General features: G+C 45.0%; 1 protein-coding gene across 1 annotated transcript in view; it reads left to right on the top strand.

Annotated features, from left to right (window-relative positions):
* The window catches only part of THEMIS2 (thymocyte selection associated family member 2), a 44,858-nt gene extending 34,202 nt beyond the window's left edge, over window positions 1–10,656 (top strand). Inside the window, exon 7 of the mRNA XM_088459967.1 lies at window positions 8,794–10,656. The gene's annotated coding sequence lies outside the window, so the exon portion shown is untranslated. The remainder of the gene's footprint in view (window positions 1–8,793) is intronic.
* The last annotated feature ends 6,717 nt before the right edge of the window (window positions 10,657–17,373 follow it).

The following is a 17,373-nucleotide window of genomic DNA, read 5'->3' as shown; positions in this document are numbered from 1 at the left end:
TGGGTACACATTTAACAACGTGTACCCAGCCTACCTATCGTGCGTCGGTACCCAGCTGGGGTCCCCGTTTCGACTAGTGCATACACACTTGCATGCAGATCCGATGGGCTATGTCACTATTGCCCTATTTCCCCCATACTGGCCTGCACACACATGGAGGCACCCTTTCTTAAAATAGGGGAGTCTCTTTAGTTGGAATCGGTATGATTTACCGCCGGACCCCTGCCCGGTGGTTGGAATCCCGACAGCGGCATCCAGGCATAGGAGGAAATCCTGATCGTCGAAGGTAAGTATTCTCTAAATAATTTCTATCCCTCTAACCCTAACCCCTCCTTAGGGGTGCCTAACCCTAACCGCCCCCCCAGTGCCTAACCCTAATCCCCCCTCTAAGTGCCTAAACCTAACCCCCCCTTCCCTGCCGCCTAAACCTAAGTCCCCCGGGGGGTGCCTAACCCTAACCTCCCCCCCAGAGGTGCCTAACCCTCCATCCCCCTAGCCTAACCCTAACCTCCCGGGGGGTGCCTAACCCTAACTCCCCCCCTAGGAACCCTAAACCTAACCATTCCCCCTGTGGCTATCCGCACTCGGTGCCCGGCATCCCTTCAATCGGGTTGCCGGGCGCCAGTCTCCCGGCGTCGGTAAAATGACAGGCGTCTAGATTTAGATGCCTGTCATTTAACCCTCGCCGGGATTAAGCAGTCGGGAAGCCGTCTGTCGGTATTAGGTCTGCCGGCTTCCCGACTGCATACCCTTTAGTTACTGTCTGGTAATCACAAGACAATAACTGAAACAGTAGAAACAAAATAAAATTCTGAAACTATTTATGTTCTGTGCCCCCCTCCTTAATTCGGCTCTGCTCAGGATGTATGCTTTCTTCTAAGTATGTGTTTTGTTATGATATCCAATGCCTACTCCATGTGAAAAGTCTAGAACCAGGCTAGCGAGATTTTCTGCCAATAACAACTGCCCATTGTTCCCTTAGAACCAGGGTACGTTCACCGGTACTTAGGCGGCCGCCTGGACTTACAGCTCGAGGTAGTAGCAATTCACACGGAGGAGCAAAAGGATTCAATGGTGAGAGTAACAGTAGAGATGGAGACTGTACAGTGGATGGTTGATATGAGTTTGGAGCCAGTTCAAGAGGTGGTATGCTATCGATGCAGCTAGAAGCCGGTGCAAGATACTGTTGGTAGTTAATAGGTGATATGACTTTGAGAGCCGATGATGTGGTTTGAGGCCCATACTGAGAAGAGTTTAATAGTTGATACGGCCTTGAGAGCCGATGGGGCGGCTTGGAGCCCGTACTGAAGAGGGTTAAATAGTTGATTTGGCTTTGAGAGCCAAAGGTGCGGCTTGGAGCCAATACTGAAGAGTTTAATCGTTGATTTGACTTTGAGAGCCGATGGTACAGCTTGGGCCCATGCTGAGGAGAGTTACATAGTTGATTTGACTTGGAGAGCCAATGGTGTGACTTGGAGCCCATGCTGAAGAGAGTTTAATAGTTGCTTTGGCTTTGAGAGCCGATGGTGCAGCTTGGAGCCAGTGCTGAGGAGAGTTTAGTAGTTGATTTGGCTTTGAGAGCCAATGGTTTGGCTTGGAGCCTGTGCTGAGGAGAGTTTAATAGTTGATTTGGCTTTGAGAGCCGATGGTGCGAGTTAGCGCACTGATCAATGTACAACGTCGACAAATAGTACATAGGTTTGAATACCAGTTAGTGTACAAATCTGTGTACACGTTTGCATACAAAGGCCCTCATTCAGCAGAGCGCACGCTCTGAATGAGGGCCGGGCTCCATGAAAATGGAGCGTCCCCTCTAGAAATCCTGCATTTGCCACTGGATGCACTGATGTAAGCATATAACCCTCCCAGCTTGGCTGGTATAGTACCATACTTTCTGACATTATATGAATGTTCGCGGGGAGGGGATTGACACCATTTGTATCATTGTGGCTTCTCACACCACTGTGGATCATCACATAACAAGGACTGGGATTTAATTAAATAATTCACTGCAAGTTGCATTATCAAGCCCTTGGACCACCTACCTCACTGGGGAAGTGGGCAGGATCTGGGAGATTGATCTATTTGGGAGTTTCCTGGACTAGAAGTATGGTTTAGGTCCAATATAAGCTATAAGGACAAAGGCCCTCATTCAGAGCCGTACGCTCTGAGCAGAGCGCACGCTCTGCATGAGGGCCGGGCTCCATTTTCATGGAGCGTCCTCCTGGACACTCGTATAGCTGTGGGTCACCACCCACAGGCTATACGAGCGTGCATTTTGATGGCCGCGATGGTCGAGACCATCGCGACCATCGAAATTGCGAGCCGGAGCCTGCGGTTGAGGTTTTCAACCGCAAGCTCCGGAGTGATTTTGGCTCTATCAGAGCCAAAATCACTCCCACTGACATCACTAGTGATGTCAGTGGGCCGGCTTTTGACGGGAGGCGTTCCCGTGGGAACGCCCCCGTCAGGGAGGCACGCCCCCGGCACGCCTACCAAAGGGGGCGTGCTGTCAATCAACATTGACAGCACGCCCCCTTTGATCGGACACAACGAGCGAAGGACTTTCCTTCGCTCGTCGCGTCTGGCGCATGCGCACGACGGAGCTCCCTCCGTCGTGCGCATGCTCAGTCCAGAACAGCGACCCACTTGCGAGCGGACAGCCGCTCGCGAGTGGGTCTGAATCAGGCCCAAAGTCCTGACAATTAGCACATGGGTTTGAGTACACGTTAGTGTACCAGTTTGAGTACAAATTTGCGTACAAAGGCCCTGATTCACAGCCGGATGCTCGACAGAGCGCTCGCTCTGAATCAGGGCCGTCCTTCATTTTTAGAGCGGCCTCCTGGCCGCTCGTACAGCTGTGGGTGACCACCCACTGCTATAGCGAGAGGCCAGGAAGATGGTCGTGATGGTCAAGACCATCGCGACCATCGGGCTTGCGACGAGACCCTTGTGGTAGGGTCTAGTTGCCGCAAGCCCTGGAGTGCTTTCGGCTCTATCAGAGCCGAAGGCACACTCCCACTGACATCACTTGTGATGTCAGTGGGGCCGGCCCCAGACGGTAGGCGTTCCCATGGGGACGCCTCCGTCTGGGCAGGCACGCCACAAGGCACGCCCACCAAAGGGGGCGTGCTGTCACTCAACATCGACAGCACGCCCCCTTTGGTGCAACACCCGGAGCGACGGTTTGCCCTTCGCTATCCGGGTCTCGCGCATGCGCACGACAGAGCCGCCTCCGTCGTGCGCATGCGCACTGGGCCAACATCGACCTTCTTGCGAGCGCTCAGCGCTCACGAGCAGGTCTGAATTAGGCCCAAAGTCCTGACAAACAGTACAAAAGTTTGAGTACAAGTTAGTGTACAAATTTGTGTACAAGTTAGCATCCACTGATCTGCCGAGAATGCTGATTCGGCTTGGAGGGCCGTCACTGCCAGTGCCGTTAGGGAGGTGCTGGAGAGATTAGGAAGCCAGAGAACAGCAGGGGAGTTGTTGGTGCGGCTATGGAGCCGTCGGAGAGGCCACAAGAACCGGAGACAGCTAGGAGATATCACGAGGAGACAGAGGGCCTGATTCAGAGCCGGACGCTCTTTGAGAGCGCTCGCTCTGAATCAGGGCGTCCCTGGTTTTTTTTAAAGACGGCCTCCTGGCCGCTCGCTAAGCTGTGGGTGACCACCCAAAGCTTTAGCGAGCGGCCAGGTGATGGTTGCGATGGTCACTACCATTGCGACCATCGGGGCTTGCGACGAGACCCTTGTGGTAGGGTCTCGTTCCCGCAAGCCCCAGTGAGCCTTCAGCTCTAATAGAGCCGGAAGCTCACCCACTGACATCACTCGTGATGTCAGTGGGGCCGCCCCCAAACGACAGGCATTCCTTCGGGAACGCCTCCATTTGGCCAGCCACCCCCCCTGCCCGCCTCCAAAACGGGGCAAGCTGTCAATCACAATGGTGCGAGACCCGTAGCGTTGGATCACCCGTCGCTGGCCGGGTCTCGCGCACGCCGGAGCCGGCTCCGGCGTGCGCATGTGCAGTGGGGGACCATTGCGCTCGTGAGCGGGTCTGAATCAGGCCCAGAGTCCCTTTCCATCAGATGAAACAGGACACTGCTCGTGCAGCTGAGCCGAGAGAACCCATAGGAACGCTATAGTCGGCGAGGCAGCAAAGGTCCGCTGTGTACAAATAGCGTTAACTTTACAAATGTTCTATCTCTACACTCACACAACCCACTGACCCCATGCCAACATTGCTGCTTGATTGGATCATGTAGCCAACCAACCTTTGCAATCTTGTTTTACCATTTGCAATCAAATTTCTATTTTCCTACTGATTGTAAGCTTACTAGGAGGGCCCTCTTACCTCTTTGTTTGTTATTACCCAGTCACGTCTTATAAATGTTTTGCTCCCATTTGTAAGCGCAAGAGAATATTCTGGCACAATATAAATAACTGTTAATAACTGTTAATAAATAAATAATTTTCTGAGAAATCAATAGAAAGTGGGCGGGATGTGGAAGGGTCACCTACTCATTCAGGAGTGTGTGGGACTCCAGAAGCATTGTGCATCCTCAGCTGACCATCAATCACACCACTTTGCAATCCTGCATGTGAGGATCCTAGAATCCCAGCATTGAACAGGTGACTCGCTCGCCTCATATAAGATGATTCCATCATAACACAGACATATACACAGAGAGTTTCTCACTCATAACATCAATGGTGCTCTGCACAGAATAGTACATCATGAAGCAACACCCTGGACATCACTGTTAAGTGCATGTGACCCCCTCATCACAAGCAGAGCAGCATGATTCAAGGCAAATCTACCAAATGTCAAACCCGTCCGGGCAAACTCCACGTACAGGTCAGTATCCCAATAATGCAACTATACTGCCAGAACTGGACCAGTTGTTAGACTGTGATGCAACCTCCTGTAGTTCTTGCAGTTTTGATTACCAATTGTTGTTTCTGTTGGTGTTGTAAGTTCTGTTGCTACTGTCCAGAGCCTGAAATGTTAGGGCTCTGGGCCTGATTCAGAGCCGCTCGCTCTGAATCAGGGCAGCTGCTTTTTTTTTTAAAGCCAGCCTCCTGGCCACTCGCATACTGTGGGTGACCACCCACAGCTTTTGCGAGCGCCCAGGTGATGGTCACGACCATCGGGCTTGCGACAAGACCCTTGTGGTAGGGTCTCGTTCCCGCAAGCCCCAGTGAGCTTCTGGCTCTAATAGAGCTGGAAGCTCACCACTGACATCACTCGTGATGTCAGTGGGGCCGCCCCAAAACAGCAGCTACCCCACCCGACCCGCCTACCAAACGGGGCAAGCTGTCGATCAACATCGACAGCCGCCCCTTTTGGATGCGCGCGCCTCAGTGAGTGATTAGCGTCCATCTCTGAATCAGGCCCATTGTTACAATACTAGTGTATTAGCTAAAGTCCATTGGACTATAGAGCTAATTGTAATAGAGTCAGAATACCGAGCAACTCAAGAGTACTTTTAAAGATTAACTGAATTTTGTGCTGAAGACGGCAAAAGGACGCCAAAACCAGTAGACAGCTACACAGTCCCGCTGAACTTTGAGGGACCAAACCGACAAATGGATAATATCCATAGGATATTTCCCAATAAGACTGAACAGTGGGCCTGATTCAGACCCAGCCGCTCTGACAGAGCGCTCGCTCTGAATCAAGGCAGGGCTTTTTTTTTTTTGGAGCGGCCTCTTGGCCGCTCGCATTGCTGTGGGTGACCACCCACAGCTATAGCGAGCGGCCATGATGATGGTCGCGATGGTCAAGACCATCGCAACCATCGGGCTTGCGACGAGACCCTTGTGGTAGGGTCTCGTTCATCGCAAGATCCAGAGAGCTTTCGGCTCTGACAGAGCCGGAAGCTCTCCACTGACATCACTTGTGATGTCAGTGGGGCCGCCCCCAAACGGCAGGCGTTCTCATGGGAACGCCTCCGTTTGGGAAGCCACCCCCTGGCCCGCCCACCAATGGTGGTGAGCTGTCACTCAACATCGACAGCTAGCCCCCTTTGGTGCGAGACCCGTAGCAACGGATTGCCCGTCGCTAGCCAGGTCTCGCGCCTGCGCACGACGGAGCCGGCTCTGTCATGCGCAGGCGCTGTGGGCCACCATCGACCCGGTTGCGAGCGCTCAGCGCTCGCTACCGGGTCTGAATCAGGCCCAGTGCACCAATTAACCACAACTGCGGGACTCTGCTTTTGTGTAGACTTACACATATTCATTACTGCGAACATGCTCTAATATTTAGAGAATCAGGATGCAGAAAATCATGTATAATGTACTGTACAACACTTATGTGGACAGTTAGTCCAAGAAAAAAATATAGCACTGCTATCACAAATTCACATCACTATTTAACTTTCTTTTAAGGACTTAAATGAGAACTTTGACCTATTAATACTGACATAAGGGTCTGCTTCTCCTAAAAGTTAATATATTATGCTTTATTAATGACAACATCATATTTGTTTATTTGCTCTACTTAGCACCATATACAGAAAGTAATCTCTAGTAGCAACATTGTTTATCTTGGAAACGTATTGATAAAATTTTTGCTCAATATTTATACATACTGACATGCACTTATATATATATATATATATATATGATACTCTATCCATGGGGGGGAATTCAATTCAACGTCAATTGAATAGTGCCGGAAGGGAGCGCCCGGAGCTATTCAATTCAGTGCACTGTTATGTCGGAGAATGCCCGGCATTCTCTGACTAAAGTGCTGGGCGCGCGGCTGTTAGCGCAGCGCTAGGTAGTAAAAGAGCTGCGCTCCCAGCACTTTTGTCGGATTTCTCCTCGCATCCCCAAGGGGGTGCGAGAAGAAATCCTTTGCCCGCACAAACAGCGCGGTGTATTGAATAGCTTCGGGAGCTCCCTCTCGTGGCTGTTCAACATCGCACTGAATTGAATTCCCCCCCATGAGAATAATGTTAATTAGAACAGCATAGACATGTTTTGAGCTTTGGGTAACACCACTCAAATATGTCACAAGAAACAGATGCATGTAGCAGGAGACGGGCAAACAAAATGCAAGATGTAAATGATTCAATCATGGAGTGTCTATGTATAGGACCAAACAGGATCCAGGATGGATGCTCCTGATACAGTATTGCCCAATTTGGAAAATAGACAAGCTTAATAACATTAGTGACCTCTGGTGGGCAATATTATACAAGACTGTTTCTCAATCCCACATGTAATATGGATACCCACATTCAGTTATTATCCCTTACATAATTTGACCCATCAACCCCACATTACATGAATAACCTATATGGAAATGAGTAAAGGATAGATAATAAAACAGAAGAAGGGGAGAGATCAGTCAGCTACGACATCTGGGAGACAGGAAAGGGGTTGGGCAAGGATCGGCCAGCCAGAATATCAGGGAGGGAAAACGATTAGCCACCTGTCCTGTTTGGTTGTGTACCTCATCTGTCAACCAAGGAATCTTAATTTAGGCTGACAGACAGGGAGCTGCTGGACATTTAAAATGGTGGTTGACCCATCCCCATGCTACTTCTTAATATTTTCTTTTTAATTGGGAGAATTAAAAAAATAAATAAAAATCAGGTAACAAAAACAAAGAATCATATAGTGGTAGACCACCTAGTGGAGGGTCCAATATCAGATGTACTTCCTTACCCTGCAATGCCAATGTCTCAGGAGATGGTGCCTAGTCAGTAGTATACCATGTGAGACTACCCAATAATCTTTAAATAGTAAGACGCAGAGGGCAAAATTTACTAAGCGGCGGTTTGACGGCGGTTTCTATTCTATTCAAATCCCGGCGGTTTGGTGGCGGTATTCTATTCTAAACCCCGGCGGTTTGGTGGCGGTTTTGCAGCGGTTTCTAAATGACAGACCTGTTCTATTCTATTCTAAAATGTGTTTTGACTGTGGTTTGGTGGCGGTTTTGCTTTCTGCAGATTTACTAAGGCCAAAACCACTGCAAAACTGCCATCAAAACACATTTTAGAATAGAATAGAACAGGGCTGTCATTAGAAACCGCTGCAAAACCACCACCAAACCACCGGGGTTTAGAATAGAATAGAAACCGCCACCAAACCTTCGGGGTTTAGAATAGAATAGAAACCGCCACCAAACCTTCGGGGTTTAGAATAGAATAGAAACCGCTGTCAAACCGCCGCTTAGTAAATTTTGCCCTCCGAATCATAGCACAATCAGGAGATGGCAGATATAGGGTAAATAGATCTATACATTCATTTATAGTTTATTTCAAGCAAATGTTTATGACTAATAAAATAATAGATGATCAATTATTTAATTTATGGACCACTAGTATTGGGATATTTTAGCTCTCTTTACTTATTTATATGTTATTTGAAGATTTTTCTTCATTTTGAAAGAAATTAAAACAGAACAATAAGTGGCAGGAAGGGAAGAGGAAGGGTAAATTCTATGTGTAAATATATAAAACACTTGTACAAAATGAATAAGGAAGAATAGTTAAAGAGAGAATGGCTAATTCTTATTATTATAGTCAGTTGCCCAGGGTTCCCAGATATTGAGAAACAATAATAATGAGTTGTTTTATAAGAGTTTTCATTGACAAACTGCAGCAAAAGGAGGAGTATGAGATTTCCAATCTGTGGCTAGTTGGCAGCTGAGATAGTGTGGTGGACAGGTTTAGTTTGGCATTTTGTTGAATATATCAAAACCAGGCACCAGGAGCAGCGAATAACACTTAGAAATAATGGAGTTTCCCATTTTATTTTGTGTTTCTTTCCCTTGGTTTAGATTCATTTGAAAGCAGAGAATGAGTCATCTGTACATCTCTATGAAGACACAAAGGCCTGTTATTACCCTCACCGTGTGATTACAAATATTGATTTCTATAAAGTTTTCTGCAAAAACAAAATGGTTAAGTCTGAAGTTATTATTGGATCCCTATGCCATACAGGCTTGATATGACACCAGGAGGTTGCTATTTGTTAACTGGATCCTGCATCAGAGTGTACAGCACATAAGGAAGTAATAGAGCTAATGCTGCCTTTGGCATTCTGTGTGTATGTGCCCTAAATTAGTAATTGTGTGCCTCCAGATGCTCATACCATCAGTCAGTCCAACAACGTTTCCTTAGATTTTACTGGAAAATACAGGTGGGTGGTAAAGGCCAATAAACATACAAAACATAAAGAATAAAAAAGCTTCAAATATGGACAATACTGTGTTTCTGTGCTGCATCATGTATGTGCCTAGTCTGATATTATGGTAAATAATTAAAAACGAGGTGTTGAAGAAAGTAATATTCTCCTGCAGCATCCGTCTTCCCTTCATTTTGAGTGGAGCCAACTATCCTCAGTTGTACAGCGGACTCCGGGCAGAGCAGGGAACCCTCCTACATTTTGGAGATCACAACTCAGAACAAATTGAAAGTATGCAGACAAGATACACTTTGTTTTTTCCTTCAGTCTTTTTAAATAACTAATCCAATATTGTGTATTGTGTGGCAAACTTAACCACAGTAATTTTTTTTCTTTATAAAAGAATTGTGGGATTGTCATTAGTATGAGATGTAGGAAGGAATTAAAAAAATATGTACATAATAAATACTGACAAGACAAACAAATACTAACATGGGAAATCTTAAGTTGCCCTACAAATAGTCCACAAAAAGGCAGCATTCATAGGTTCAAACCTTGAGCTTACAACAAAGTCAGATTGGTTCCAAAATAGTTTACGAGATCTCACTGGGCAGGAAGGGTCGCTTGTCCATATGCCCCCACAATAATCAATTGGTACAGGTATGTAAAACAACACGAATGCCCCATGGTGAGACTGACACAGTTCATAGGTTCTGTTACCATGCAAGCACACATGCATAGGTCCCAGTGTTCTATCCAAAGCAGCTACACATACAACAGAAGGAGTGGCTGTTTGAGTGTGGTTATATATTGATATATAGTCAGACAAATGTGTCTGATATTGTGCTCTGCTGCTGTCTACTGCATAATCTGGCATTACATCAACCTCCTCCACCTGATTGTGCAATAGACAGTGAGCAGGTAGGAGTCTTGTTACCAACAAGTGACCCTCAGAGCACAGAAAGTGGGGGGGCAGGTTAGGCAATCACTTAGGGCCTGAGACGCATGCAATCCACACGCAATGTCGGTGTTCACGTAGCTGAGTGATTTGTTTGCAACTGCACATACGCAAACATTTTCAAAAACCCCTAAGGCACATTCATTACACAGAGTGTACATGCATAGGTGCTGCTGCGATTGAGTCAGATCCACTACTTCCCTTTTAGAATGTAAGGTCTCACGAGCAGGACTCTCCCTCCTAATGTTTCTTCCTCCCCCTATGTTCACTATCTCTATCATTTGGTATGTATCACATTTATTATGTGTCAGTATTATTCCCACATTTATAACTATTTTGCTGTATTTGTAAAAAATTGTATTTGTATGTGTCACATTTGTTGCTATAATGTATATACAGTATTATATCCTGTTACTCAGTTTACCTGGTCTTGTATTTGCTTTGTACAGTGCTGTGGAGGTTTGTGGTGCCTTATAAATAAAAGCTAATAATAAAAATGCATGATTACCAAATCCAAGTACCTCACAAGAACTATTAAGAATTAAGACAGATGACGAACTGCACAGAATCAATTTTTCTCAATTATGAAGTTGTTGAATGTAATGCTAACTATAAGAATTGAGTGGAAGCACTCCTACATATGGAGAAACAGGAGGAACTTTTTTTTATACTATGGGAATCTTACATTCACACCCTCCCACTCACAACCAGAAAACAAATCCATCATAGAGCGGTATCCAATTAGCCACGAACATTGTTCCCCGGTCGAAATAATAGGATAGTTCTCATGAAAACACATAGGTCCCGCGATAAGTTCGCGGACCTATGTGTTTACGCCTTATTTTAAGGTGAAAAAATGGCAATTATCATGGATTCTCTTTCGGGACACATCAGGTCCAGGGAAAAAAAACCCGATAAGTGCCGGCGTCAGGCCGACTTCGGGGCTATTTGGATACCCCCCATAGTCTTAAAAATACTACCTGGTATCTCACTAGATTGTCAGTACAGGATCCGCATACTTATTTGGATGAATAATTATGGCCTTTCTGGTGTCTCCCTCCCGGGTTCACAGAACCATATTATATATTTTCCAACCGAAACTACTAGAAACCATTCTATATTCGCATGCATTATTTTCTTTCTGCAATATGAATAGTAAACATAAATGTAAATGCTGCAACCACTACTTTGGTTATTTGATGTTTGAATATCTTTTTGTATGTTAATTGCAAAGTTATGAAACTGATATGTTATCGGAATTTTTTGAAAATGGCAATGATACTATGTAACCATGAATATCACATTGATCTGTGATGCCTTAATAAAAAATTATATAAAAAAAAAAAAGAATCCACTTGGCCCAGCTATTAACAGGGGTAAATAGGGAATACTTGATTACTATTGCCTATCAAACAGAGGGCCTGATTCAGACCCGCTCGCGGGGTGGTGGGGTACTGCGCACGCGCGGCGCGCGCATGAGCAAGCCCCGGAGCGAGAGAGAAATTCTCTCGGTCCAGGACTCACTACAAATGGGGCGGCTGTCGGGCGGGGGGTGGCTACACAAACGTAGGCGTTCCCAAAGGAACGCCTGCCGTTTGTGGGAGGCACCACTGACATCACCAGTGATGTCAGTGGAGAGCTTCCTGCTCTGTTAGAGCAGGAAATTCTCTGGGGTTTGCGACAGATGAGACCCTACCACAAGGGTCTCGTCGCAAGCCCCGATGGTCGCGACCATCTCCTGGCCGCCCGCAAAAGCTGTGGGTGGTCACCCACAGCTTAGCGAGCGGCCAGGAGGCCGCAACCAAAAAAAAACAAAACGCCCTGATTCAGAGCGAGCGCTCTTAAAGAGCGTCCGGCTCTGAATGAGGCCCAGAGTTCATAAATAGACATATGGATGGACTGTTAATGTGTTTATCATTTATAAACTAAATATATATTGTATAATGCAATTAATTTATTAACTGGTCTGATTGAATTGAAGCACAACCATGAACTAGTTGTAGAAGTATTATGGACACGTAGGAGTCATCGCTGTGATCTTTGATAACCCACATATTAATGAATCAACAATCACTGCACTCTCAGTGGCAAACGCAGGGTTTCTAGAGGGGGGTTTCCAAATGCTTGATTTTAGAGCGAGTGTGGCCAGTCCATGAAGAGGGTATAATTAACACTTATCCAGCTTTAATATGTATCATACAAAGTATATTGTGTTGCATAATTCCAGCATATACAGGACCAGCGATCACAGTAAGCCATTAGATACGGCAGAAGGTCCATCCTGTGTGAGCAGAATGTTTTTTTTCAGATGTGGGCATCATTCCAGAGCATTGGAGCAAGTCCTGGAGTCTGGGGGAGCAGCAGAAGAACATAGCACTGCCCTGGACATATATGTACATATTGGTCTCTGTACTGGATAGTGTATTATTATACAGTAATAATAATAACCCTATTGAGGGTCTATAGCAGTGCACCCCTAACAGTGCATGTTTTCCACATCCCCTAGTTGGTGCACAGGTATATTTATTACTGGCGACACATTTTAAAAAATCCACAGGTGTTGCTAATCATTTCATTTGTGATACTGAGATGAACATGCAGCACTAGTAACATTGTATTATATTACTATTTCTATTGTGGACATGATTTGTGCTGGGGAGGGGGGTTTCCAGGCAGACGGAAACCCCCCCTGCGTTTGCCTATGATTCTGACCAGTAAACCTGATTAAATTATCTATTTTGGTGGAGAACAGACCAATTATCAACATCACATTGGTGTTATTTGAAAGGTGAGTTAGTTACAAGCGTTATTCTCCATCCACTATATGATTAACAAATGATACTGAGACTTCACAGAATAAGGGGTAAATTTACTCAGTTGGGAGTTCTATTTAAGAAGTGATGTTGCTCATAGCAATCAATCAGATTCTACTTCTCATTTATCTAGCCCCTTCTAGAAGATAATACCTGGAATCTGATTGGTTGCTATGGGCAACATCACTTCTTAAATAGAACTGCCATCTCTGTCAAGTGAAACCAAACTGTATGTACATTCAAAACTATCACTGCTGAGATACTTACAGTATTATTGATTCATTGTTACTTTCATTAGGACAGAATCACATCTACAGATGGAATAAAATATGTATAGCTTAGTGAAGTGTTGGCTAACCTTGACACTCCAGCTGTTATGGAACTACATAACCCAGCATACACTGCTACAGTTTTGCTATTAGGGCATGCTAAAACTGTGGCAGGGCATGCTGGGATATATAGTTCCACAACAGCTGGAGTGTCAAGGTTAGCCAACACTGACTTAGTGGGTGCTCCTATATAAAAGAGTATAGGTTGACACCACAGTAATCCACAACACCATGAATACACTGTGTACCTGTCCCACCTATAAAATATTCTGGTAAGCAAACCAAGCACCAATTTTAATATTTTGCTGGGCTCTATTGTAGGGAGAAATCATTTTAAGTAATGAAAAATAATTTATTCAGCACTTGCAGTCTGGCTGCTTCCTTTATGGAAACACAGCAACCTCAATTAGATGTGGCTGGCTTCTCAAAAAATTCACATATAACAGGAAATGTGAGGTGCTTGTATTTCTATAATTAAAACAACTTGAGCCCAATTTTATATTAAAAATATTTTTACAATAAAACATAAATTACATTAAATACAGTACAATTGGTATATATCCCTATGACATAGTGTCAAATGTAAGGACTTTGCGTCAAACTAAAGCTGGGTACACACTGGCCGATATATTGGCTGATCAATTGATTGGCCAATATATCGTGCCCCCGTCGGGCAGTGTGTACAGACGATATGTCTGTGAACAACGTCGTTCACAGACATATCGCATTGGCTGTGCTGCACAGTCAATGAACAGATATGTCTGCAGACATATATTGTCCATCGACAAGTGTGTACGGGCGATCAGCCGAACGCCCGTACACAGAGGTACAGAGAGAGGTGGGGGAGACGCGAGTGGGTACTACTTACCTGGTGCGGCACAGCTCCCCATCCAAAGCAGCCCAGCACACGCTGCTGTGTGCTGGGCTGCACTGAGAGACTGTCCGAGGCTACTAAAGCAGCAGCCCGAGCCGTCTCCTATGCCAAAGGGGGGAGCGATCACGCTGATCGTGCCGCCCATTGACTGTGCGCCGGGCTGAGGGGCACACAGCGCTCCCCTCCCCAGTGCCGCAAATGTTTTTTTTTTCCCCAAAGAGGGCGTGGCCACGCCCCTTACACGCCCACCGGCCACCGGGACCCGCTGGAGCACAGATGATGGTCGTGCAGTGTGTATGAAAGACCATCATCTGCAGATATATCTGCAGATCACTCGATCTGCAGGTATATCTTTCAGTTGTGTACCCACCTTAAGAAAAAAATAAAAACACAAAAAAACGGGAAGTAAGTAAATTATATATTAAATGATTTAAAAAATTGTTCTCTCCATTTTCTGTTTCAGTAGCTGTGAGTTTATATAATGGAACAATGTAAAATGGGATGAAAGCACTTTTGGGAAACAAATATAAAGGTATAAAACCAAATTGAATGGAGTGTGAAACAATAATATATATAGTCCATAAAAATAATAATAAAATAAATACAATAAAATAAAATAAGAGCCAGACTACTTATGTAAACTGCACACAATGAACATTCTGCACAGAGACAGCACAAAATTATGTTTAAGCTCTTTAGTAGAAAATCTGAGTGAATTCCCAGTAGTGTGAACACAGGGCCTGAATGCAGATTCCCGATGTTTGGGAATCTACGTAGGCGCAGGACCAATTCTGTGAGTGTGCAGAATGGGTCCTGCTAACTCACTCGCAGACTGGCAGCAGACTGGCAGCGATTGACAGTCTGCTGCCATTTGTGGGCGGGGAGGGGGCGGCATTGCCCTCTGTTTCCTGAAACAGAGGTGTGTCACCGCCGTTGCAGGGGAGGGAAGAAGCCAGGATCTCCGTTGGCTGATCGCATGGGTCACCGCAGCCAGCCGATGTTACGCAGATTATGCGATGCTGCTTTGGACAACGCAGCTCGGATAAGTAATGCACAGGAGGTGTGATGCCTCCTGCTGCATTACCATATCTGCAAGGGTCACAATTGCAAAGCTGCCTGCGTGCATACATCATATATCTATAGCCTGCATATAGTTTTGCAATTACGATCCTTGCAGAATCAGGCCCACAGAATGGGGAGTAGCTGCAGCCTACCCTATCTCTTCAACTATTTGTCCCCAGAGTGCATCTTCTGCCTAAGGGATCATAATAGCGAGGTCAAAGGGGAAGACTCTGGGCTCCGGCGGCACCTGACGCTAGGGAGAGATATGGTGAGCTGCAACTACTCCCAGTTCTCTGTTCACACTGTGTGACTGATTTTTTTCTACAGAAAAGCTTAAACATTGTTTTGTGCTGTCTCTGTGCAGAATGTTCATTGTGTGCAATTTACATAAGTTGTCTGGCTCTTATTTTATTTCATTAGTATTTTTTTTGGATGATATGTATGATTTTTTACACACTCCATTTGATTTAGTTTTATGCATTTATATCTGTTCCCACAAGCGCTTTCATACCATTTTACGTACATTTGTTTGTATCTGTCTAGATTTAATTGAAGGCTGCTATACAACAGGAGCGCTTGTTACTTTATTTATTTTTTATTATATTTACTATTATATAATGGACAGTTTGTCAATTGGAATGTCAATTGCGTATCCAGAATTGTAGTAATAATGCACTATACAGTCGTGAGATGTATTGAAGATGCACAGTTTGCACTCCCACAGGTATCTGGCAACTGCACGGAGGTGTTTTCTAACCCAGCTGATCCGTATCACTGGCTTTGGCTCAAAGCTGATGGAATGTGTGAGTGGTTAGACGGTAGATGGTATCCGTGTGTCCCGCTTGCTGTTTAGGCCTGTGTTGAGAGCCATTTCAATTTAATAACTTTTGAAGGTCACAAGTATAGTCATGTCAATGTCTGGAACACTGGACTGCATAAACAGGAGTATAGCCAGAACTTTTTAGGACCCATAGCATTATTTTGAAGAGGCCCCTGCCCCAGCGCATTTAGAGAGGCACTCTCTCCGCATAGGCGTTCATTTTATGCCCCATAGTAGTTCCCTAGTTAATGTTATGCCCCATAGTAGTGCCCTAGTTCATTTGGTGCCCATAGTAGTGCAATAGTTCACATTATACCCATTGTGCCTCCAATTCACATTATGATACATTTTAGCACCCCCAGTTTACAATATGCCACATTGTATTGCTGCCAGTGCATATTACACCTCACAATTACCCAGATCACATTATGACACACAGTGTCCCCAGCACAAATTATGCCACACAGAAGTGCCCACAATTCATATTCTGACACATTATACTTCCCCAGTTCCTATTAAGCCATATTGCAGTGCCCACAGTACTTATTATGCCACACTATAGTGCCTCCAGTGTATATTGTGCAACATTACAATGCCCTCCAGTTCATCTTATGCAACATTACATTGCTCCCGTTCCAATTATGCCACATTAAAGTGCACTCCATTACAGTACCCCCAATACACTATAACATTCACTCCCCCTCTCCTTTTTTACCATTATAACATCCACTACACACACCACTCACTGAAAATTAATTGTCACACCATTAGGTAGTCTTATCCTACATAACAGATTATATCCCATTGAGCTCAATCTGTTAACAAAGTCTGTAATCAAGGAGAAGCCTACTCTCCAACAGTGCTGGGCTCCTTGATTAGCTCAGCTGTGCTTGTGATAGGGATTCCAGATCCATCAGAAGGATGACGTCTTTATTAGAGATGTGCTTTAAATCATGTCATAGCACTTGAATTAAATTTGTGTCAATTATGGGTGCAGCACAAACAAATGAATATTAAGAATATCCAAAGTATTATCAAATATCTAGATGGGCTCAAGTTGTTGGATAAATAAAAGAAAACTTGCATATAACATTGTAAACATTTGATTCTCTGAATCTATAAATAATATAAAAAATATTGTTAAAGCACACATCTGCTTAAAGACATGAAAACGACTGCACGATTACGACAATTGTCATTCGGACCATACACACTAGACCAGGAGTGGGGAACCTTTTTTCTGCCATGGGCCATATGGATATTTATAACGTACTCGCGGGCAATACAGAATTATCAAGTTAAAAATTAGCCTGCTATATTTGGTCAAGAATTTAATTAAATCACCCCTAACTTTTGTTTTAATATCGTTTATTAGGT

The sequence above is a fragment of the Taudactylus pleione genome, unplaced genomic scaffold (assembly GCF_031769625.1).
Source record: "Taudactylus pleione unplaced genomic scaffold, aTauple2 ptg000959l, whole genome shotgun sequence".
NCBI classification, from domain to species: domain Eukaryota; kingdom Metazoa; phylum Chordata; class Amphibia; order Anura; family Myobatrachidae; genus Taudactylus; species Taudactylus pleione.
The sequence above is the reverse complement of the archived record's forward strand: the minus strand, read 5'-3'. Positions and strand labels throughout refer to the sequence as shown.